The 25742-nt window shown below is 38.3% G+C and overlaps 1 pseudogene across 1 annotated transcript; it reads left to right on the top strand.

The window, feature by feature from the left end:
* Positions 1–19241: 19241 nt before the first annotated feature.
* LOC149205443 (leucine aminopeptidase-like) lies at positions 19242–22766 on the top strand (annotated as a pseudogene). The gene is made up of 4 exons (XR_016252452.1): positions 19242–20633; positions 20749–20983; positions 21166–21492; positions 22348–22766. The product of XR_016252452.1 is annotated as a leucine aminopeptidase-like (transcript).
* The last annotated feature ends 2976 nt before the right edge of the window (positions 22767–25742 follow it).

The following is a 25742-nucleotide window of genomic DNA, read 5'->3' as shown; positions in this document are numbered from 1 at the left end:
TTCATTGGATATCGTGTCAGGTTTCATCCAAATGAGTTAGATGTAAAAGATGCTCCTCTTCTACGGAAGTAACAAGAAGAAGTTCGATAGCTAGTTTCAACGATGGAATTTTGCATTCAATGGGGAGGATCGCTTCCAGACCATACACCAACTTGAAGGGTGTGAATCCAGTAGCAATCCTAACTGAGGTTCGATATGCCCACAAGGAAGCAAAGAGAAGCAAGTGTTAGTTTGATTTGTGGACCTCTATCATACGTTGAAGCATAGTCTTAAGAACTTTTTTAATAGCCTTAAATTGCTCGTTAGCCTGAGGATAATAGGGGGTGGAATTTTCATGTGAAATTCCAAATTTGATAGCTAATTTGGTCATCATATGATTCTAAAAGTGCTTCACATGATACGTTACTATTGCTTGCGGAACACTGAACTTAGAAATCAAATGGTTGAAGAAAAAATATGCAATCATTTCGTCGTATAATTGAATGTAGGCATCGCTTTGACCCACTTAGTAAAGTAGTCAACAACGACAATGATGTAGCCATGCCCCCAGCCGAGTGAGGGTTACATGTCATAAAATCGATACCCTGTTTCACAAAGGGAGCAAAAACGACAACGAGATGCAAAGGAGCAGGTGAAGCGCGGAATATTCGATCATAGATCTGGCACGCATGACATTTCTGGACTATGAGGATACAATCACGGAAAATGGTGGGCCAAAAGTAACTGCGCGTAAGATTTTTTGTGTGGTAGCATAACCAGATAAATGTCCACTGCATGGCCCTGAGTGGCATTCATTCAAGACTTTCTCGACCTCCTCAAGAGTGAGGCACCTACACAAAATCGTATTGATACCACGATAGTAAAGAGTGTCACCAATAATCACATAGTTTCGGGATTGGTATCGGATACGTCACTACTCTGAGTGAGAAGTATTAGGATGGAAAGTTTGGGTCTATAGATAGATGAGAAAACCTCCATACCATGGTTCAAATGACAAGATTAGGAACAATGACTTGTCTGGGATGGAATCTTCAGATGTATATTCAGCATCGAGTGAAGAGAGATCGCACATTAGCTCAGCAAAAACTAAGGATTTCTTCGACTTGGATTTGATTAATTCTAGGTCGAACTCTTGGAGAATAAAGATCCACTTAGAGTATTTTCCTCCCAGCAATTGACATGACAATATGTAGGTCATATGGTTGCAATCTAAAATGACCGTAGTTTTTCGAAGCAAGATGTAATGGTGAAATCTATGGACGGCTTGAACGATCGCCAAAGTTAACTTTTCCACGTGAGTATATCAGATCTTAGTATCATTGAGGTTTGGACTCAAATAATAAATGGGATATCTAATCCCCATATCATCTTCTTGGACCAACACCATACCTATAGTATAAATGGTGGCAGCAAGGTACAGGAAATAATCGTGCTGATAGTCGAGAGGATATAAAAGAGATGCCCGAACCAGTACATCTTTCAAGGCATCGAATGCTTTCTGTGCAACGTCATCCCAATGGAAGGGAATCCCTTTTTTCAGTAAGCAAGTAAATCCTTTGGTCAGTCTAGTGTAGTTAGGGACGAACCTCCTTAGGAAGTTGGCTTTCCCTTGGAGTCCTTGTAATTGAATAAGAGTGGAAGGCACAGGAAAGTCAATGATTTCCTGGAATTTTAAAGGATCAATACGAATTCCTTTTTTCAAAACTAGGAAACCAAGGAGTTAACCAGAACTGACATATAACACACATTTATGTGGATTGAGTCTAATGTTATAATGTCTACAACAAAGAAAAATGGCCCATAAATGGATGGGGTGATCGATCCAACGCTTGGAGTGAGCAGAGAGATCGTCCAAATAGGGTTGCACAATGTGCTAATATCATGGAAAGCATAGTTCATTGCATGTTGAAACGTGGATCCTGCATTCTTTAAACTGAAAGGGAGATTTTTATAAGCAAAAGTACCCCAGGGAAAAATACATGTGGTTTTATGTTGGTCCGCCGGGAGAATGTTGATTTGATTATAACTCGAGAATCCATCCATGGATGAATAAATCTCATAGCCAACGTAGTCATCAACAATATAGTAAATAAACGGGGTTGGGTAGTTGTCTTTTGGACAAGCTCGATTCACGTCCCGACAGGGACAACACTCGATACCTAATCAGTTAAAGAAACGAGGTATATGAAACCAACCCCAAGAAGCTTTTAGATTTTAGTTCTTATGCCATCAACGGATGAACCAGATAGAGGTGATGTCAGAAGGGTTTGACATCAGGGTACATCTTGATTTCGCTATGATATTTGGGTTGATACCTAGCATTTCCTCAGATGTCCAGGCAAAGACATATCTGAACTCATGAAAAAGGGCTTGATAAATCTCTACTTTAGATGAAGTGCAAGATGCTATGATGTATAAATTTTCGATTATTCTTAGTTTAATCGAAATATTGAGAGGAATGGTTTCTTTGATATTCAAAAGGTTCTTCTTAGAGTCAATCTCATGCATGGGAACAAAATTCATAAAGGTTTTGACATAATTAGGTAGGTACACACCACTGAGATTATCTTCAATCGTATCTAGGAAGGAGGAACGGTGATGATGTTCGTTCCATGGCACGTCGTCTGACATCATGATCTCCATGATGCTTTGGTTGATAGAGAACGTACGTGAGAAAGGATCAAAGGGTGGGCCATAATCTAGTGATCGATCTACCCAATTAATTGAAGAAAAAGTATGAGTCGCACAAGCTGAGTAAATGGCTTCGTAATATTTCTCAATGGGGCTAAGCGACATTAGTTTCCAAGACTTTTGATGTATAAAATATTTTTCAGAAGAAGTCACATTGAAGATTTTGGTCGACGCGTTTCGAACCAACAAGTGTGGTTCATCTTCAGGACACGATGAAGAAACAGATCTAGGAAAAAGGTTAAATAGGGAGACAGGCCAACCTAACAACTAGAAGAAAACAACTATATTTGACCAGGGGAGGAAAAGGATGTTTAATATTATTTAAATAAATTTTGTTAATTTATTAATTGATTATTTTATTTTTATTATATATATATATATATATATTAAATAGCAATTCATTTAACTCAATGGCTCTATTTGATTAAGGTTTTAATAATATTTACTTCTTTTTATTTTATTTATATATATAAATAAGTAAATATTATTAAAACCCTAATCAAATATAGTCGTTGAGTTAATTAATTGATATTTAATATTAATATTAATATATATATATATATATATATATATATTAATAAAATAAAAATAAATTAATAAAATCTATTTAAATAATATTAAACATTTCCTTTTCCTCCCCTGGTCAAATATAGTTGTTTTCTTCTAGCTGTTAGGTTGATCTGTCTCCCTATTTAACCTTCTTCCTAGATTTGTTTCTTCATCATGTCCTAAAGATGGACCACACTTGTTGGTTCGAAATGCGTCAACCAAAATCTTTAATGTGACTTCTTCCAAAAAATATTTTATACATTATGATATGGATCGCAGAAGCTTGAATTCGAATAAGACTTTTGATGTCAGTTTCATCAGGGGCAATCTATGGATCGGCCAAGATTGTAGATGATGATATCATGTTGATATAAGCAACTGAAGTGGATGAGTTGGGAAGGGGAGGGGGAGGGAGAAAACAATTTCCCATAAGCGATGAATCCTTTAATAAACCAACTCCGACATGCTGACAGAAATGCAGGACATCCCCTACGAGAGGGATACTTCTAGTAACATTGGAATCAAAGGCGAAAAAGGTGACCTAATCTATGGCCACGATCTCACTTTTATGAGGAAAGGTGATCATTCATAAATAGGTTGAAACAACGGAAGCCATAGCATAAGCCCATGTACGTCCCAATAGAAGACTATAACCAAAGGTCCATCAATAACTTCTACTTTAATGGAGACAACTTTGCCCCCTAATTCCACTTGGATGGAGTTCAAAAACCCATAAGGTTCGTATGTCCTTGCATCAAAGGTTTTTAATGTGATGTTCGATTGACTCAGTTGGGGTGAACCAATCACCTTCCAGCAAGACAAAGACATTATGCAAGTCGAGGCTTCCTCGTCCACAATAGAACAATGAATGTTCTTACCATGGATAATGACTTGGATCATAAAATCTAACAGAGATGGAAGTCGAGGGGTATAATTTTAATGAGAGAAAACCACTAGGTTCGAATCCAATGGATCCACACATCCGATAGCTAATAATAAGGCCTTCTTTTAGGTGGGGCAATTTTGCAACGCCTTAAGAGTCGACATAGACGAAGGAGACTGAGCCAAGTCTTCAACTACATTGTAATTTTGAGCAGCTCTCGAACAAGGGTTGAAAGTAGAATTATTGATAACACCCTTCAAAGGTTTGATAGTCAATTCTATAGGAACCAGAGGTGGAATAGGATCAGATGAAGATGGTGTCGAACTAGTAGGTTAATCAATAGCCTGACCAGATGGATTCACATTACCATAGTCCTTATTCTGAGTGGCCACCATGACATCGGATTTGATATTTTTGGAGGAAAGCATCAAAACTGTGTTAGAGGAAGAAGCATCCCAAGTAACCATATAAGCCTTCTGATTGGGAAACGGGTTGGTCAGCACAATGGAAAAGTGGTCGATTTAAGGAATAGATTCACTTCAGCACAGTGCAGACAATCACATGTAAAGTGATCCTCATTAAAAATTAAACATGGGTATCGAGGATTTAGTTTCTTATCGGAAGACAAATTTGTTTGTTTATCCTGCGGTGAGGAATATTTATTTTTCTTACCTTTACCTTTCTTCTTGCTTCCAGATTGCCAATGAGACTTTCCCTCATTAGACGAGACAACATTTATCTCAAAAGAAGAAGTCACAGGAGGATTAGATAGAGGGTTTTATGCAGGAGCGGTAAGAGAAATACCAGTTGGTTTATTCACTGACTGTGAACTGGAAGAACCTATAATACCATCAACAGCATGAGATTCTTTACCAAGTGGAGGAGGAATGATATTTGAGGGTCTCAAAGAATTTGTTATCTTATCATAGAGCATGCCCGATTGGGTATAAACTAGATCTAAATACTGAGCACGTGCAATAACCTACTCTTCGGTCATGACTCCACCTTTGGCCACATCTTTTGTTATGGGAGATAACAGAGACTTGACAAACCATTCCGCTAACAACTGATCAGGAACATAAGCTTTGACCAACTGACGACAACGTCTCCATTCATGAATGTGATCCGAAATATGAGTAGAGTCTAATTGTTTAAAGTTAGTCAATAGTTCCATTTCAGTTCTGTATTTGATGGAAAACTGGAAGTGTGTGAGGAAGATAGTGGCTAAAGTGTTGAAGTCATGAAATGCTCTAGGTAATTCAATATACCATTTAGCTACAGTACCCATAAGCATTCGTCGGAAAAGACAGAGTCAAATAGAATCATCATTAAGTGAATTGGATAAACACCATATATGATATGTCATAACTTATGTCAAAGGGTCTTCTATTGGATTCCCATTTAAATTTGGGATATCAAAAGGAAACTTACTGGGAATAATCAGCCACCATGGCAAATGAGTGATGGGGTTGTTAGTAAGCCCTGTTAAATCCGGTAATTCAAGAGTAGCCACAAAAGGCAGTTGTTTGTTAAAGTCCGAAGGCAGATGACTTAGATATGAAGGGACAGCCCGGGAAACGAGCACTTGAATTCTTGGATACAAAGGGTTCTGATAATAAGAAACCTAGTTTACCAGAATATGGAGGGTTCTGATAGTCAGCATACAAGTGAGTTTGTTGCCCAACCTTAGGATGGTGATAAATCTGCTGGAATGGTTAGGTTTGGATTTGCTGGCCTTGAAAAGGCACTTAATGTGATCCATATTATTACCCGATCGGGGTTTTGATTGCCCCCTGGTGAGGGTTTGACTGAGGCTGTGCCAAATTCTGAAGAATCTGACCTATCAAAACTTGAGGGGTACCTTGTGCAAGCGATTGAGAAGGTGAGGGACCTTGTACAAGTTTACCAATCGGGATCTGGGGAGAGCCAAACACTATTGGAATAGGCTGTAAAGGTTGACTCACATGTATTTGAGCTTGTTGAGGTGCTAATGGATAGGTAGGAATTTGTGATGAAGATGGTACATTTTGAGAATTCAACATTAGATCCCAATTTGAACCAGGTTTCACAAGTAAAATAGGTTTCCAAACATTGGAAGGCATTCTAAGATGAGGAGGACTATAGCTAGGCAAATTACCATATGAAGGCATATCAACAACAAGTTGCCCCTCTGCCATGGGAGGAGGGGTTGATGGAGGCAATTGTGGTCCAGATGGAGGGTAACCAACATAAGGAGGGTTACATTGTTGAGGGTACTTTTCCCACTGACATAAGGTCCAGCATGTTGCTCTATTATAGTTGTAGATGGAAGAAGAGGAGTAGACTATGTGGCATTCACAAGAGAAGTACCAGACATTATTCTTTAATTTGATGACATGGGAGAGGTCCAAGGACTAGAAGCCACACCAAAAAAGGTACTAGATAATGACTGATAACCAGACGGGACGGACAGGCCACCATAGAAATGAGCTTCTGGTGATGTCACAACATAGATCAGGATATAACAATTGATGTCCCAGCCATAGTGGTGGACACAGGCTGGGAGTTTGAATCAATTCTGGTCATGGTTAACAATCCCAATGAAGATTTCCATGAGTTATCCATGGGTAAGCCCAAATAATCAGGTAAAGGAGATTGTGTCGAAGGTTGAAGAGATGGAAGAGGATCGATCTGATAAAAATGAAGTCCTTCCCAATGAACGAGAGTATAAGGACAAGGATATTCTTGAGGGATCTCTTCAATACCCACAAGTCTGTAGGGAAGAAGTTCACCGTCAGGCCCAAGATATATTGGTTATGTTTGAGACAAAAGAAGAGAGGAAGAAGGTCCCAAAGGTGAATCAGGTTCAATAACCTCAGGAAACAAAGTTTCTAACTTCTATTTCAATTTTGTCAGTGTCACCAATAGGAATAAATGTAATCACGGGTTCAGAACTCAAAGAGACAGATGATTCTGGCTTATCAATAACGGGTGGAGGGCCAGAAGTGGTTTTGAATGTTCCTCATTTGGTAGTTTTTGTTTGCCTATGTCTAGGAAAACGGCTAGGAGTAGCCTCTGGAGGAAGCAGAGGCTTATTTTGAATTCTACGCGAACAACAAGGAAGGGGATTTTGTTCTTCCATGTTGGATGATAAAAATTTTTAACACAAAAATAAATAAATCAAAAAGAGGGTAATCTAGGCATAAAGGATTACCAAGCAATCGTGAACTGCAATATACACCTTAGCAAACCAAGGGCTTAACGTATGGCAACCAATCTCCCCGAATGTTGTGTTCGGTGTATCACGATATACAAGGCGGCAATCTCAGTTACCTATGGATGGATAGTAACCTATTGCGGACTCCCAAAATATATGTGACGATACGTGGGAGTGCAGTTTGTAGTAGTGTTGTCTAATGCGTAACCATTCGATGAGAGCATTCCCATATACTTTATGTGCATGGAGCACCAAAAATATGCCCAAAGGTATGTGGAGTACGGTCCTATACACTCACATACGTGGAATGATATTTCACCCCCGGGATGCAACGCTAGAAAACAACATCTCATATGTTTAACGACGCTGGAACACATCTCTAGCCTAGACCTCTAAATTTTTTTACGTTAATGTTACAAATTTTACTGTTTATTCAATAAATTTTACTGTTTATCTTTGATTATGTTTCATTTTTAGGGCTCACCATGAATGCCACTTGAATATCCTAAAACGAAAATCTAGCATGAGAAAATAGAATTCCTTTCTATGTTAATGAAAATCTAGCTAAGGAAGGGAAGAAACAATCAAGATGCAACACACAATATGCAGTAAACAAGATGCACGACGCAATTTCCTTTTTGATGCAATTGTGCCTATGCTAATGCACATGCAAAACCCTAAATGCCGATGCAAAATTTTTCTTTGCACCACACTTAATTTTCGAAATGAAGAAAACTAAGATGCAAATGTTTAATTACTGATTCAATTACAATTTTCAGAATGAGGATTAGAAAAATAATTCAGCCAAGCGACCAACAATGAAACAAAATCAGTTTGCAAGCAACCAAATGATAAGAACAAATAAAAATCAAAACCAATTCTTACCAAATGCAAACAACACAAATGCAAACCAAACAGAGGCTTTAGAGAAACCATAAGACACTGAAGACTCGGGGAAGTTCAGTTGGAAGTAGGCTAACCAAAGATAGGCTCAAGAACCAAGGAAAAATTCATGAAAAAAAGGGTCCAATGGTGGTGCATAGTGGGCTAGGGTGAGGTGCAACACTCTGTCAAAGGCACAAGGGGTGCGTTGGGCCTGGGAAAGAGGTTTCCGACACAAAAATTACAAAAAAGGCTCAATGAAGTCACTTCCTAGGTATGTTCTTCGTTGGATAATACAACAAAGGTCTGTCAAGGAGGTAATCAAACACAATGGACAAGGAAACCACTGAGGGAATTCTTTGTTCCCTAGTATGGTCAGCAATTTGTTATACGAGATTCACAATTGTGGACAAAAGTATCTCCCCTAGGTCGATGGCTAACGTAGAACAATAGAGAGACAAGGAACACAATGATTTTCCTTAAAGCAAATAAATGATGGAGTGAGGTCTACCTAGAATCCTTCACACACTTCACTCCTTATTTAGCTTGGAAGACCCAATTCCAACTCTAATTGCCAAAATTATAACTTGCATAGTTAGATAACACAAGCCAAGAAACTACGAGATCTATGCAGTATCATCTAAGTAATTCATTCAATAGATCAACATGGTATTAAAATATATGAAATAACAAAATCACATATAGGAAAACAATGAATTATTTGCATTAATATAAATGGAAGGAGATTACAACCATAAGTAGCAGTTGATCTTGTAGAAGAGCTCCTCCAAGTTGTTGACTTGTCCTTTCCTTGTCACAATATGCACCTCCAATCACCCTAAATTCATGAGATGATGATCACTCACTACAAAAAACATAAGGGCAGGATTACTTTCAAAAGCCAACCCCCAACCACATAAAAGGCTGGGAATATATAGAGAAGTAGGGTAAGTTGGGAGTTCTTATCCAATTACCAATCTAGGGTAAGAGATCCACCTTTGATGGAGGGATAGGATCAAAGGATAAGTGGTGAAAACTCCAACGTAGGGAAGCATAGGATCTAAATTCTTAATCCAAGGTAAGCAGTTGAAACAACTTCTGGAAAATCTTGGAAGGGGAGGCTTTCAGAATCCCCATCATTCTCCCAGATTTCTAGAACCAACACAAGTGCAAAGGGGAGCAACCTATTGGTGACCAACATAGGCCATAGTGGAGAAATCTGTTGGTGAACCCACCCTAGTAGGCTTACAGGGAGCATTAGTCCTCAAACTGGCTCAGATGATGCAGTTTAGGGCTCAAACTCTGGGAAATGAAAGGTACATGCATAGGGCTTTGTGTAATATGGTGACAAGGGGGAATAGGATGTTGATTGATCCCATTAGGAGGCTCACTGATCGGATGAGAAAAAATGGCCTATAACAATAGCCAGTGATATGCCTCCTTCATTTGTAAATGACGATTAGAAAAGCAACACATGGACTTAAGGATCATACCCATGACATAATTTAAGTCTTGATTTGTTGTAAAACCACTATAACTAGAGACTATGTGACTACAATTCCCACACACCAATGTATACACAAGGTCAATTGTTATATTGTTTCACCATGGATTGGAAAATCCAAACTCCATACCTTGAATAAGAAATCCCCAATCAATAGGATATATCAAAAAACCATGAACAACAACTCAACAAAATTACCAAAATAGGGAATAGTTCACATAACCTAGAAATTAGATTTACCCTAATCGAAGCAACATTATTTTCAATGCTCATGCCTTAATGTTGATGGTGCTAGACCCGCCAACATTTAGGGGATCACCCCGGTATGAAGTCCCAACTAGACCTCACATCGTTTGGTGTGGGAGTCCCATCCGGTATGATGGCCTGGTTGCCATTGTCTTAAGGATTTTCCTCAACTCTTGCTTGTCAGCACAGGACAGTGGTATGCTTTGTCTTCGGGAAGTGATGTTCGCGTTCTTGGAGAGTGTAAGTGTCACTTGTGTCAATGGCTCTTTCACTGTAAAGGGAGAGAGTGAAAGAGAGTCCCAGGTTGGTTGGGATGCAGTCCCAACTCGACAAGGAACACACAACACAACAGGACATGCACAGCTTCTAGAGGAGCAGTCCACACGGATGTGGCAGTCACAACATACAAGGTAAGATAACACGTACAACACTCAACAGATGAGTCCGAACGAGTGCAACGGTTGTTACAGCAAGCTTCATGTGAAAGGTTTGTCTAATGTCTGGGGGAGTAGTCTACACAGGGAAGACAACGTTAACAACATATACAATACATTTCCATTAATAGATTACATATTACAACAAGTGAAATAGTTCAGATGTAGAACACAGGTTAAAGCAACATGCATTACAAGTGTTAAAGATTAGTCTTACAACATATACAATACATGTGTGAAAACGTGCTGGCTTGTTAGTAAGCTTCTGAATTACGTGAAAATTTCAAGACACATCGTTACACCATACATCACTAACCCTAAGTGCAGAGCGTTGGAGCCACTACTTACTCCTCAAAGAAAAGATTATAGACTCTCTTGGCTATGTGGGAGGAGCTAAGGTGAAAATTCATATGCATGTACAAATGAGGAGGTATTTATAGCCAAGGGTAAAATTGACCCTTGTGGTTGTTCGACTACCCTCATGACCGTTTGAGTTCCATGACTTTTCGACTTACATAAATCTTTGTTCAACAAGTGGGTCCCTTGGACTTTCACGTTACATCACATTGATTGAAAACATAGCCCATAATAGAGATGTGGGCGACATGACTCGACATGACAGTGCTAGCATTTGTGCTGCTACTGTAATGCATGTCGAGCTACAATGTTTTTGGGTGATGGATGTCTTCATGGTGTATCACAGCTTCACCACTATGTGGCAAAGTGCACGAAGTATTCGATGGTCTTTGGTTCACTTGATGATGCTTTGGCATGTTGCTCCTTGCTTGCATGTTGGAAGGCTTGATAAGCTCATCTGTTCGCAAAGGTGCATGTTCGCCCGATGGTGAACATGTCCTTCTGCATGTGCTCCCTTCGTTCGTCCCATTCGTCGTCTTGCCATGTTTGTTGATGTACCTGTACCTGCAGTCACTCATGACGAGACGACATCAAATCCAAAACCTCCTAGTCTACCATGACACATGATCATTTAGGATGCAGGTGACTGGGAGAGGCAGCAAGGTTGCGAAACGAGATGATGGCTCTTGGCACTGTTGATGCAAACTGCGCAAGAGTCACTGAGTGATGAAGATGGCAAATCTGAGTCGACAGTGACTGTTTGCGAGTTCTGGCTCGGCTAGGAGACAAAATTGCGCAAATTTTGGTAGGGACAGTCCGAGTTGCAGGAAGGCAAGGTAGGTAGGATCTGCGTAGTTTTTGGAATGAGCGGGTAGCAGGGTCTGGAAGACCAACATTGCGCAATTTTCTGGAGGAACAAGCGGGGCTGTGAGGAGGGTCAACAGGCAGGGATTGCATAGTTTTGGGAGGAACTTCCCAGGAGACCAGCAACCAAAATTGTGCAATTCCTAAAGGGAAATGGCAGCTGGCTGCTGGGATCACTGGTAGTCAAAACTGTGTAATTCCCAGAGGGAACTGGAAGTTGGCTGCTCAGTCACTGGCAGCAAAAACTACGCAATTCCTTAAGGGAACTGGCAGTCTATTGCTGTGAGCTGATGGCAAGGGAAATTGCACTGAGGCCAAGAGGCCGGCCTACTGATCATTTCTGCGCAATTTCTGAGCTGAGCAGACAACTGGGCAGCAGAAGGCCTGCTCATGAAACTGCACAATTTCTGAGATGAGCAGTGGGTTGACTATCGGGATGACTAACTGGGAAAATTGTGCAATTTTTTGAGGGATACAGGGACGGACACTTGGTGTCTATTCAGCTTGTCTATGCAATTTCCTCAGTCAAATGAGTGAGTAATTTCAGTGGCCTCTGCACAATTTTTTTAGGGGATTCAGCCCTGGGGTGACTACTGGGTCCGACTGTCCGAGTGGGTAGCATGACGGTTGATTGAATTTCTTGCGAGCAACACAGCTTGAAAAAACTAGCTTGGTGCTTCTATGTTGTTCTGGTTGACAGTCGATCGAGTTGAAAGAAGGGTGATGGTCCAGTTGTCAGAGGGGAGTCTGGGCGTCAGAACTTCAGCAAAAATGACTAAGTGTGTGAATGATCGAAAGATGCATAGGTGATCATAAGAACACACACTCGCATGACTCAACGACAAAACGACCCAAACCATCTAGACACACATGTTCAGCATGACTGACCAACATGCAAGTGACAAGCACAACACTCATGATTGATCATTCATTGGTCGAGACGACGCTTGCACGACAGTGAATGTGACTCTGTGTGTGAGTGCGACAAATGCTTTCATAGCGAACACAACAAGCACATACAAAGCAAAGACTTTGAGCATAACCAGAACATGGTCGCAAGCATGACTTAGACACCAACATGCAGAAACTTGAATGAAATGAACAAGCAAGGCGGATGCAAAGACTCACACGAGCTCACGAAGTGAACCCAAGTGTGTGCAGTCATCAAGTGAAACTCTCAAGGGAAGCTCCAAAATTGTTGCAGACCAAAATTTCGGAGGGTGGTTGTAGCCACTACAACACTTAATAAATAAGCTATTGTGAATTCGAGCTAAACAAAAACATATATTCACATATGCCTAACAATGTGCCAATTTTGGTAAGATAACACCCAAAAATATTCCCATATCATCCCAAGGAACAAGGATACATGATGGTCGAGCTCAACAAATAAAAACAATATCATTATAGTTCACCATACTCTTAAACCAAGAAGAATACATAGGTAAGTAAAGCCACCAATGGTTCATGGAACCCATTCATTTTTTGCAAAAGCCTAATCACAAACCAAATAGCTTCAATACCAAGTTGGAATCGGCATAAAACAATAGAAGTGAGAACAAAAAATCCAATAATAATGGTATTATCAATAGACACAGTTAACACTTAAGCACATTGAGCAAATCTCCACAAATAAATGATGATAGATTGATCTATAAGATCAACTATCCATAGGCTTGGGTAGCTGACCCAAGCCTCAATGTATGGGACCAAACACACCAAGACTATTCAAAAGGTGTGGATTTGAAATCGAATCAAAGGGGACAATGTCAAATCCATGTGCCAGTTGGATCCATTCCATGATCAACTCCCTTAATAGTTAACTCCCTCTTCATCATTGATTATACATTGTGACAAGGTGAGGTTACACCAATAACAATATGTTCCAACATGCTACTTGTCAATACATGGTTGAAATATAGTCAAATTATTGATTGATTACTCTAATCTAAACAAGCAAATAAAAGAGGCAAAGTTTATGTTGTTGGTTCCATTTTCAACCATGTATTAGTATATCATTTTCAATATTAGGTGCACTACCAAAAGATTGAAATTTTTTGATACCATTATTTTATTAATTACCAAACGATCAAAACAAAATTTGAAAACAGTTATCCTTGTTGATACATGCTTGAAATAAAACCAACAACTTAAACACTACTAGTTGATTAATATAACCTAAACAAACTACAATAAATGGCCACCATTTATGTTATCAATCTTATTTTCAATTGTGTATTGACAAATCAATTTCAATCTTTTGTGTGTTACTAGATAATTCGAAAAAAAATCAAGCAAGATTTATGCTTACTAATAGATGGTTAAAATTATAACCAACAACATAAGCATTGTTAGTTGATTAGTTTAAACTCTAAAACCTACAAAAAAAATGGCAACATTTATATTATTGGTTTTATCTTCAGCTATGTATTGAGAAAAAAAGCTTCATTAGATCATTTCAATCCTCCATGTGATACAAAAGACTTGAAAAAATCCAGTAGCATTTCAACTCGTTGAAAAAAAATAGCAACATAAAAACATGTATAAAATAAACCCAAAAAAAACATTAGGTTATTTTTACAACATATTTATAAAAAATACACAACCTAGCTCTCTTCCTAAACATGAAAATGTTGATGTGGCAAATCGACGATAGTTTGGTGGGTGATGGTTGGTCATTCTATGCATTTGAGAGAAGGAATGTGCTCGTTGACAACATGTTGAGGTTCTAATATACTTTCAAACCATTGATCAAGCTCAAGGTCTTACCAAATGTTTAACCCTTGATCATGTTCCTTTTTTTCTAGCCCTTGATAAGCCCTTAAAGGCTTGTTAGAACCATAATAGAATTGAGGGCTCATTTTAGCCCTCAATAAAGGTATTAAGACCTCATTTGAGGGATAGAAAAAGACCTCGATGAAGGGTAATCTTATGATTTCTTTCACCCTCCTCTCTTGCCAAAAAGCATGACAAAACTTCATGGATTCACCTTTGCATATTCTTCCAATTTTAGGAAGTGTTTCAATTTTGTCACTTTAGCCTAGGTTGGCTTGTAATAAGGCTTAAGCTACATTTATCACAAAAATATTTATAGCTCTTTTAGCACAACCTCATCTTTCAATTTCGTAATAATAATGAGCTACCTCCTATAGCCCTACATAAAAGAAGTGACCCCGCTAATAGTGTCACCCCACCAAGCTATCCACCCATTGGACCCTTCATGTCACGACATTAAGTTCCAAACATGCTTCACCATCTCAATATAGGTTGGTTGCTTCAACCAAGACACATTAAGCATAAATATAGTTTTATGCACTTTAGTTCCCTGCTCATCGAGAGATGAAGAATATGATGGACTATTGGTCAAAGAGGATAAGATATCGTAAGACATGGCTAAGCTTTCTCATGCTAAATTCAAAGAGAATGAATTTTTGTCGACAAGTATGGCTCAATTAAATTGCTTCTATACTCTTTTATTTCATTTCTAGAAATTGGACCAAGTACACCACAACTCAAGAGAATCTCAATGACAATATTTAGTAGGGTAATAGAGGCCTATCCAACATTTAGGTTAGTCAAGGCATTCTCTTTTTTAATGGATTTTAATATGTAACATATCTTCCTTATCTACTTACATTTCAACATTATTAAAGTCATTGCATAACAAGTAAGTGGTTTATGGGGCTCCTTATGCAACCAATCCCAATTTAGGGTTGCTCTCTAACATCAATTAAAGCATATATGTTGGCTAGCCCATGCAATGAGTCACCAATAACAAAAAATGTTTATACTAGGAAATTTGAGGGGTTGACATCATGATCAATAATGATAATGTAGAATGTAAAGGAGGTTGGTTAGTTTAGTATCTCGGTTAGTTTAAAAGAAAAGAAGAAAGAGCATTCAACTAGATTACCAAAGGGTCATGTTCAATATCAAACCAACTACTTTAGCTTCCTATAAATATAAAACATCTACATTAGAGACAATATTACAAATTCTCCAAAACCATGCATTTGTGGTAGGAGTTGGTTAGGTCCTGAATATTCCATGATACGACCATCATTGCAAATATTCAACATGAAAATCCATCATCCAATCATTATCTGGGCTCTCTAATAAGCTAAAAGTGTTTAGAGAAATCACAATCTATGATTTGGGTGGGAACCATTCATTTAGGGTTTCTATTTTCAATGTCTTCTTAGAGTCTTCTAGTTTCAGAGTTGGCTAAGAGTCAAGGCACAAGGCCAAATACCAAGGTCTATTTCCCCTACCCCCTTATGAGGATGTACCCAACAAGTTGTCCACCAACTACATGTGTAACATGATTCTTCGAAGTTTAAGTGCAACAAGCAAATAAAGATGCAAGTAATGAAATTTAGGAGTTTCTTTTTCTGTAACCCTTCCATAAACATATTGTTACAATGTATAATTGTATTAGAATTTTTTGAAATTGTTATCGGTGGAGTTTAAAAGTTCTATTTATTTTATTTTTAAATCGGAACGATAAATTTGCATTAATATGCAAGTATGTGCCTGGATTACAAATACATCATGTAGTACATAACTATATTTGTAAAATTTCTTCTTAAGCTCTTATATCAAACAAAACTATACATTTTGTTTTAGATGGAGTCCAAATTGGACAACAAAAATTGAGGTTTTGTAATTATATACCATACAACACTGACCCACCAAAAAACAAAATTTACATGCCATACTATTACTAATTGATAATGTAGTCCTTTATAAGTGTGCAATGTCCATCCATTTAGCTCTAAGGAATAGGAGACATTGTAATTTGGCCATTGATTTTAAAATCTCCCAATCTTAATTTACACCCTTTATTAACACATAAGTTCACATCTTTATTGAGATTACTGTGAATATGGAAATACATTATTGAAGACCCTACTTTTCTAATTATTTTCGTAACACTTTCTATTGTTTTGTCTTGGAGAGGAGCCCTTCACCAAATGTTGAATAAGGAGGGAGTCTCCCACAATAATGAGAGAAACTACTTGATTTTCTTTAGCTCATTGAATCCCCTTGTAAAGGGCATAAGCTTCAGCTTGGTTGTTTGTCATACATCTTAAGCCCCATGAATACTTTGCAATTTTGACTTCCTCGAAGCTATAGAGCACCCTCCCCCTCTAGACCACCCCTTTATATTTTAATTTAAGCTTATTATTATAATTTATAGTTAGATGATAATTCTCTATTACTTTGATTAGACTTTTAAATATATAATTATATTTAAAAAAAATTGAATTATGTATTTTTAAAAACTTAATGTTTTAACATGTAAAAGTTAGGAAAAATGGTGAAAAAAACATTTTTGGAACATTGTTTTAATGATAGGTGGAGTGTTCATATATAATAAAATATAATATTATTACCGTTATAGGAATATTATATATTAATTTTCATAAACTAGTCGTTATATGATTTTTTGATTTCTACATCGCCCTCTATTTAAGCTTGTGTCATGGTTGCATCTTCATCTGGTCATTTTCTCATAGCCAAAATTTATCTTATGTGATTTCTACCAAAAGACTTTTCTTAATGTAATATGGATCACAAAAATCTGAATTCAAAAATATTTTTTTGTCGACTTTAAAATTTAATATTTTTAATTAAATTTTAAATAAAAATAATAATAATAAAAATATGTAATCCAAAAAAATCAAGCAATTTGGAATATTTTCATAATTATTAAAAAATTATAATGGTAAATGCAGAATCTGAAATATTTTTATGATTATTAAAAAAATTATTATTGTGAATGCAGACTTCTACAAAAAATTGTTGTGATATGATTATTAAAAAAATTATTATGAATGCAGATTTCTAGAATTTTTGTTGCTGTGGCCAGATTTACAGAAATCTGCATTGACAATGACGACACGCTGTAGAAACATACACAAATTTTATTATTTTTATTTTTAATGCGGGGAAGGATTCGAAGTTTATATGTGCCATGGATGATGCATGAACCTTCTTTTTGTCGAATCCTCCTTGCATTTTGATTTAGTTTGATTCATGGTTGGAAATGGAAACATCATAATGTACCTTCTGTTACACATTACAGCCCTATCGTACTTTTTGTTACAAATTCTTCTGATTTTATGTGCTATTTGTTACACATTACTTTCATATTGTACTTTTTGTTACAAATTTTTCTTGGTTTTGAAGAATGAGCTTTATGGACACTTTGATTTGTCTTTTCAGCGGAGAGAGCCCAGATTATTTTTCTTGGTTTTGAGGAATGAGCTATATGGACACTTTGATTTGTCTTTTCAGCGGAGAGAGTTCAGATTATTCTTGTCCGCCGCATTATTAGGTGCAAATTACAGTACCACAACACATCATTCTGGCATAGTTTGGAGCTCAGCCTTTTCAGATTGAGATTCTTCAGATTGGTTCTATTTTTGCATCGTGTCAAGGCCTGGCAGACTCGATAAAGAGTAGGGACCCATATCCTTACTTGGCATATTGCTCTTCTAAGACTATTGCTCGTTCTACTCCCAAAGGCTGAGGGAGTTTCAAACCTCTTAGAGTCAGTGGCAATTCAGTTGGATCGTCTCCCTCCTTTCCGATATTCCTTACATGCTCCTGGTCACCTTTTACCTACTAGACAGGGCTAAACAAGATCACCAGGGAGGACATCTATACGCAGTTCCACCAAGAGGGTTGCGCCCAAAGATGGCCTTCTACGCGGAGCACTTCTTGGAGTTGAGAAACGGGCTCATTGTTCGACCCCAGTATATGTTTCACCACTGGGTGCATGCTCTTCGCATTCCTCTAGGCCAATTCAAAGTAGGTTTTCATAGACTTTGGGTAGAGACAGACCACCAGGTGGATAGACTAGACAGACTCTGTCAGGGATGTCATTTACAGGGAGTGGAGACGGAAGTGCACTTCATCATTGGATGCCTTGTCTACTACAAGATCAGAGGAAGGTTTAATTGCTTGTTCAGAGATTCTCGGACCCTCACCGACTTTTTTTCAGGGACCCCGATCAGAGATGTTTGGCCTTAGGCCTTATATATGCAGGAGGGTCTTAGGTTCCGAGCACATATTCTTCAACCTCTCATCAGACCAGACCCCACAAAGAGTATCACTACATTTTTCAAGGTACTACCTTTAGACAAGGGCACCAAGAGATCGATTGATACCAGTTCGTATCTATACTCTAGATCAGTGAGGATCTGTGGGACCTCACCCTGTGACACGAGATCTCAGCGGGAGTTTCATCTCAACATCGTGTGAACCCTAGGGAACGATTTAGTGGACAGTCTGCACTTCCCATCTGCGCTTCTTCGGGCCAACAGACTTTGTTGAGTTTTTTCAATGTTATTCATTCAGCCTCAGATGTGAGGAGAGATGGGAGAGATGGGTCTGAGCCTCAGATCTATTAGCTCCTAGATCTTCTCCGCTAAGACCAGATGTTTACTTCATCTATTGTATCTTTTATAGGAGACCATTTAGTTCTCCGGCTTACAGTCTTGACCTATTTTGTGTTCATTAATTGGACATAAATATAATTATCTTATCTTACCTTATCTATGCTCTCTTCTGATTTTGTTTTCAGCATGGAAGAGAAAGCCCACCATCGTCAACCTTGACTGTCTGGTGCCGCACAAAATATTGCAATAATGCGTGTTGTGTGCACGCATCCCAGGAATATATATATTTTTATTGCTTCATCTCTGACGATGTACACAAGGGCCGCTCCACATCCCTGCACTTGCAGGACTCCTATTTAGACATCTTCGGCCTTCAAAAACAATAATCAAGAATTCCAGCATCACTGATACTGGAGCCTTAACATGCGTTGCATCCACCATTCAGTAGCCTTAGCCAGAGCCAAGCGTTTTAGAGCATTTAGTAGCCTTAGCTAGAGCCAGGCTTTCCAGATCATTCAGTAGCGTTAGCCAGAGCCAAGTTTTTTAGAGCGTTTAATAGCCTAGCCAGAGCCAGGCTTTTCAGAGCATTCAGTAGCCTTAGCCAGAGCCAGGTGTTGGGCATATGACTAATATGGGTCCAATTGATCCTCATTCCTTCACAGATTCCGTGCATCCTCTAACAGAGCATGTCCATCTTTCATTGTATTTTGATTTTAGTAGCAGAAGTATTGATGGGTCTGCCATTCTGACTCTTGAAAGTCCTTATTCTGGGGATATATATCTTGATACCAGATGCCTTGAAATACATGGAGTTTACCATGACACCACTGAATCCTTTTCGTCTTCTGCTTCCATGCCTTTCATTTTGGAAAATCCAGATCCCATCAAGGGCAGTCTTCTCAGAGTTTCTCTTACAAATCAAATGACTTTTATCATAACATTCAAAACCCATCAATCAGCTTCAGCTATTCAATGGTTGAATCCAGCACAGACTGTAGGGAAAAAATTCCCGTATGTCTACACCCAATGCCAGTCTATCCATGCCCGTTCCATATTCCCCTGTCAGGACACTCCCAGAGCGAGGATTCGGTACTCGGCTGTGTTAAACATTCCTGAACAGATGAGCTCTGTAATGTCTGCTGCCCATAAGGGCCGTATGCCTCCTTCCATAGGAGAAGCAAAGGGAGCATGCCCTGATGAGAAGTGGGCGATGCATGGAAGAGTTGTTGAGCATTTTTCAATGCAGCAGCCAATACCTCCATATCTGTTTGCATTTGCGGTGGGGAATATTGTTTCTAAGGAGGTTAGTCCCAGGACTAGGATCTATTCTGAACCTGGTCCTGTTCTGGAAGCTGCAGAACGTGAGTTCCTGAACACAGAGGAGATAATGAAGCAGGGGGAAATGCTCTTTGGTGAATATGAATGGGAGAGATTCGATCTCCTTGTATTGCCCCCGAGTTTCCCATCTGGAGGAATGGAGAATCCCAGGCTGGTCTTCTTAACTCCTACTGTCATTGCAGGGGATTTGAGTGGTGGGCAGGTTGTGGCGCATGAGCTCGCACATAGCTGGACCGGAAATCTCATCACTAATGCCACAAATAATGACTTTTGGCTAAATGAGGTATTATTACATACACACCTAACTATATCTTACCACATGCTAAAAAAAATACGTTGTTGAAGATTTGAGTTTTGAGGGTTTAGGGTTTTAAGTTTTGGGAAATGTGTTTTTACAGGGTTTTACGACCTATGCAGAGCGAAGAATTGTGGAAGTTGTACAGGGCGAGGAGCGTGCAGCTTTGAACATTGGCTTAGGCTGCTCAGATTTGAAGGATGAGATGCTTAGATCCAAAGATAATATGGAATTTTACCAAATTGAGAACAAACCAGGAAGGGGTTGATCCCGAGGATGTTTACTCTACTGTCCCTTATGAAAAGGGTTTTCAATTCCTTTGGCGTATTGAGCGTCAGGTCTTACTCTGTCTCTTTTCAGTTTATTGCTGTTTTCTGTTTCTATATGTTGCTCGTTTCGATTCTATTCTCATCCTCCTACGGTAACACATAATGTCAATGCTGAATGGGTTCGAAGCTCGGTTTTATTGATGCAACAATCCAAATTCATTCTATTGATACCTATACATTTCTGAGTGCAGGTTGGGCGCTCTGAGTTCGATGAGTTTCTGAAAAAGTATATCCGATGTTTCAAGTTCCAATCCATTGATACCGATACATTCCTGGTTTTCCTGAAGAGGAATCTTCCCGGAATTGAGGATAAAGTCGATTTGGATGTTTGGGTGGATGGGACTGGAATTCCTCCAGATGTCATGGAGCCCATTTCCACCATCCACGACAAGGTCTTGTCTGCATCACGGGAGTTCATTGCCGGACGAATGCCCTCTGATGAGGAAGTGAGCAAGTGGCAGGGTCAAGAGTGGCAGCTTTACTTGAAGAGTCTCCCCAAGAAACTTAAGCAATCACAGGTGTGCAGCCTTTTCAAATTCTTTACACTTATCCTATTATGATCATTTTTGTTGCTATTAAAATACTTCTACTAAAAAGATGGAAGTGAAAAGTAATGACCATTTTTGTTTGTTTGACATTTTGTGCCCAATTTCTCAATAAAAGTCAAGATTCAAGACCACCAAAATTTTCTTTTATTCCTTCGTTTAGTTGCCTACACCTTGATATCCAAAAACTGAAACAAAGTATTGTATCCATGCCCCACTGAAGGATTCCTGCACTTGTTTGTTCCCATTTCTTGATTGGAAATGGTTGTGCTACATAAGGTGGAATATAAATATGCATTTCTAAAATGTTTGTTTTGTTTGGATGCTCCAGTGTGTCTGGCCTGCTGATGCACCTACCTTGTTCTTCCAAGTAACAACAAATATTATAACTGGAGTATACTACTCGAGGATCCTGTCACTGACATGGCCACCTTCTTTTGATTTTAAACACTTATGCTACTCAAAGTGAGATACAAATACGTTGTACTGAAATGTTTTTCTGTTTGGATCCTTTTATATATCTAGCTTTTTCCAAGTAAAACTCAATTATAACTATTATAATTGATGCACACTACCGAAGGATTCTTGCATTTACATTTATTGGAAGCAGCGCTGCTACTTGAAAGGAAATCATGGATGTGCACCAAATTGTTTATTCTGTTTTTAGGGCCTAGCGTGTTCGTCTTGTTTTCAATGTTGGAAACAAAGTGCAGTGCTAATATCTAATGCTCTTTTGCCCTGTTTTGAGATGTAAGAGAACCAAAGCTCTAGAAAATCAAACTTTGGTTGTTATGTGCACACCTAACTGATTGTATTATTTGAATGCAGATTTCAGCTCTAGATGGACGATTTGGATTTAGCATGAGCAACAATTGGGATGTCAAAGTAGCATTTTTGACAATTGTTGCATATTCTGGTTACAAACCTCTCTTTCAGGAAATCGAAAGATGTCTTAAAGAAACAGGAAGAACGATGTTTCTCAGGCAGCTCTATACAGGTTTGTTGCAAAGCGACTTGGAAGAAGGGAAGAAGTTTGCTGGAAGAGTGTTCGAGGAAGCCAAAGACGTATATCATCCAATTGCTCAGGGTGTAGTTGAATCCCTTTTAACCAAATTCACATAGAGATGTATAACCAGAATATAGATGAATAAAACCTTTATCAACTTTTCGTCCATTGTGATGCCAATGGAGTGTGCATTTAAGAAACTATTATTAAAATATAATTAGTATTTACATCATTTTTTACATCCTCATGACTTTTATAGTGAGACAACGATGCACCTTTGCTGTAAGGCATTCGCAGAAATGAAAAGAACAATTTTTAAACTTAGCCAGAAACAAATCTATTCTCATAGAAAGTCATCCATAATGCTCAAGGAAAAATCCTTATTGAGTTACAAGACACTACTACAGACTAATCCCCGATAAAAGTAGGACACAGAGGCTTCGAAAATACTCTCTCTAGCTTCGTGGGACGCAGTCCCTGTTTTTCTCCCAAAGAACCTAAAACTAAACACCACCCCTCCAGCCCCCTGAAAAAAGTCACCTTTCCTCCTATACCCCTCTTTTCTGGAGATCTCAGAACTTTCTAATCTACCCCTAAAAGATCGCTAAGGGCTCCTTATAAACTAGACAAAAATAGAGCATATATAACAGATCACCAAATTTAGTAAAACAGACTCCTAAAATTACCGAGCAAAATGACAGGAACTAAGAGATGTGGAAGAATTCAGTTACTGAACGTGGGAGAAATCTGTTAGCTAGGATGCTTTGCATCATGCTCCCCTTTCAAAAATTCAAAATCTTCTGAATCAAGGTCACCTGGTGCAGTTACTTGCGGTATTTAAGTAGGTCAGTTTCTGTGATCCAAGTATTGTAGTAGTTTGGCAGATCTTCCCACTTTACAAAATATAGCTTGTATGTAATGGAATGTGTCCCAGAAAATTTGGTCTCGAGCACTCGTTCAACTTGTTCTTTTTTTTCTCTTTGGCAAGTGTTTGGTCCAGTTGTTCTTCTTCTCATTCTAATCATCATCCATCTAGTAATTATTTGTCCCAGCTGATTGTGAGTGAAGGTTAGCAACATTAAAAATAGTATTGATGTCTAGATCCTCTGGCAGATCAATCAAATAACCATTTTCATTTATCTTTTTCATAATTATACGATGCCCAAATTTCTTAGGCTTTAATTTGTTGTAAGTACCTTTGAGATACCTCTCCTTCCGCAAATGTATCGTGACCATTTCTCCCTCCGAAAAGACATTTTTTCTCCTATGCAGATGAGCATGTCTCTTCTATTGTTCATTTATGGACTGCAAGTAGTGCTCATCTTGTTGATGTATTTCACAAATATTCTCTACAAGATCTGTAGCATTTGGACTAATACATGTGTTTGTAGGGAGATCAAGTATTGGTAAATCCCATTGTCGAGGACTGTCACCTACTACCTTAATAAATTTCCCAAGTTTCTATTCACCACCTCAGTTTGACTGTCAGTTTGGGGGATGGTATTCTGAACTGAATTGCAACATAGTATTCAATTTTTTCCGCAAGACCCTTCAGAAGTGGCCTAAGAATTTGGTGTCATTATCACTGGTTATAATTTTCAGAATATCATGTAATCATACAGTTTTTTTTAAAAACAAATATGCCACTTGGCTAAGGGTTTGCATCCTTCGTCTTTCTACAAGGTATGAAATGGGCCACTTTGGAAAATCAATCCACTACTACAAACACTGAATCATGACATTCCCAAGACAACATCCATGGAAATATCAATCCATGGTTCCTTTGACACAATATCCATAGAAATATCAATCCATAGTTCCTTTCGCACAATGTCATATAAAGCCTTGTATTTTGTTGTCTTTGTTTTGCGATTTGACACATCATTAGGTACATCTTACAAGTAGAAACAAACTTGTTCTCTTTTGCCAAAAGACTTTCTCTCACTGTTTCAAAGGTCTCACCCCTTCGAAAGTGTTTTCCCACCGCTTCCCACCGCTTCGAGTGCATCTTTCTCACAACTTTTTGTCACCTTGAACCAAGGGAAATGCAGAGCGGAGAACCCTTATACAATAAGAAGTTTTCAAATGAATGTAAACTAGTAAGATATTGTCCACTTAGAATTGTGATACGCTGCCAAAGAATGGACTATTGGCAAACTCACTCTTCATTTCTTCAAATCCAACCAATCCATTACTCATTTCCACTAACATATGACGCCTTCTACGGTAGGGATTAACCACTACATTGGTTTTACCGTTCCTATGCGGCACAACAAATGTTGGGACAATTTACTTTAAGAATTTATTGTTAAAAACACTGAGAGGGGTAGGGATTAACCACTACATTGGTTTTACCGTTCCTATGCGGCACAACAAATGTTGGGACAATTTACTTTAAGAATTTATTGTTAAAAATACTGAGAGGGGGTGAATCAGTGTTTTACATTTTTCAAATTTTCAATTTCTTATTCTAATTTGTATACGCTATTGTTATAAAGGAAACTAACATATGTACATCACTGTTATTAAAGAAACTCATGTATATTCAGATCATTAATTTCATCGTCAGTTCAACATTAATTAGTACTTCATTTTCATCCATTAATCAGTTATTATGAGCAATTAAGAAGCATATAGAAACATCAACACACAAAAACCATATGAACACCAAGATTTTAGGTGGAAACCTAATGTTGGAAAAAACTAGCGTTGTTGTTGTTTTTGTCTTCTATTTTTATTAAAAGAAACTTCTTACAATCTTGTATTGGCACAGACTCTAAATAGCACAGAAAATACTACCTACAGAAGGCTACAAACTTTTCTCATTTTTCATCTCCTACTGGAAGGAAGCTACAACCCCCTTTTTAAAGACTATTATCATCAGCGCTTTGTGGATCACTTTCCACAATGTTTCAAATTGGATCCACTCCCAACAATTCTGAAATTGACTACCCGACTGAATTATCAAATCAATCACTGAATCTGAATCAACCAAAGACAACTAAGTCAAAACAATTCATAACAAATCATATCAGTGCATAAACATTCACCAAAATACCAGGCCATATTCTGTTTTTCATAGAAACTAGTTGTTTTCACTTAAAACCCTGATTAAGCACATGTCAAAAGGTATACACTATTGTTCTGAATCATACCCGTGTATGTATGCGCTTCTTCTTAAGAGTACCTACGTACATATCTCAAAATACTGATAGCT

This window comes from Pinus tabuliformis, chromosome 1_2, assembly GCF_031772625.1.
Source record: "Pinus tabuliformis cultivar Carrire ecotype Pingquan chromosome 1_2, CPIR1, whole genome shotgun sequence".
Taxonomy (NCBI): domain Eukaryota; kingdom Viridiplantae; phylum Streptophyta; class Pinopsida; order Pinales; family Pinaceae; genus Pinus; species Pinus tabuliformis.
This window is presented reverse-complemented; position numbering and strand designations above follow the sequence as displayed.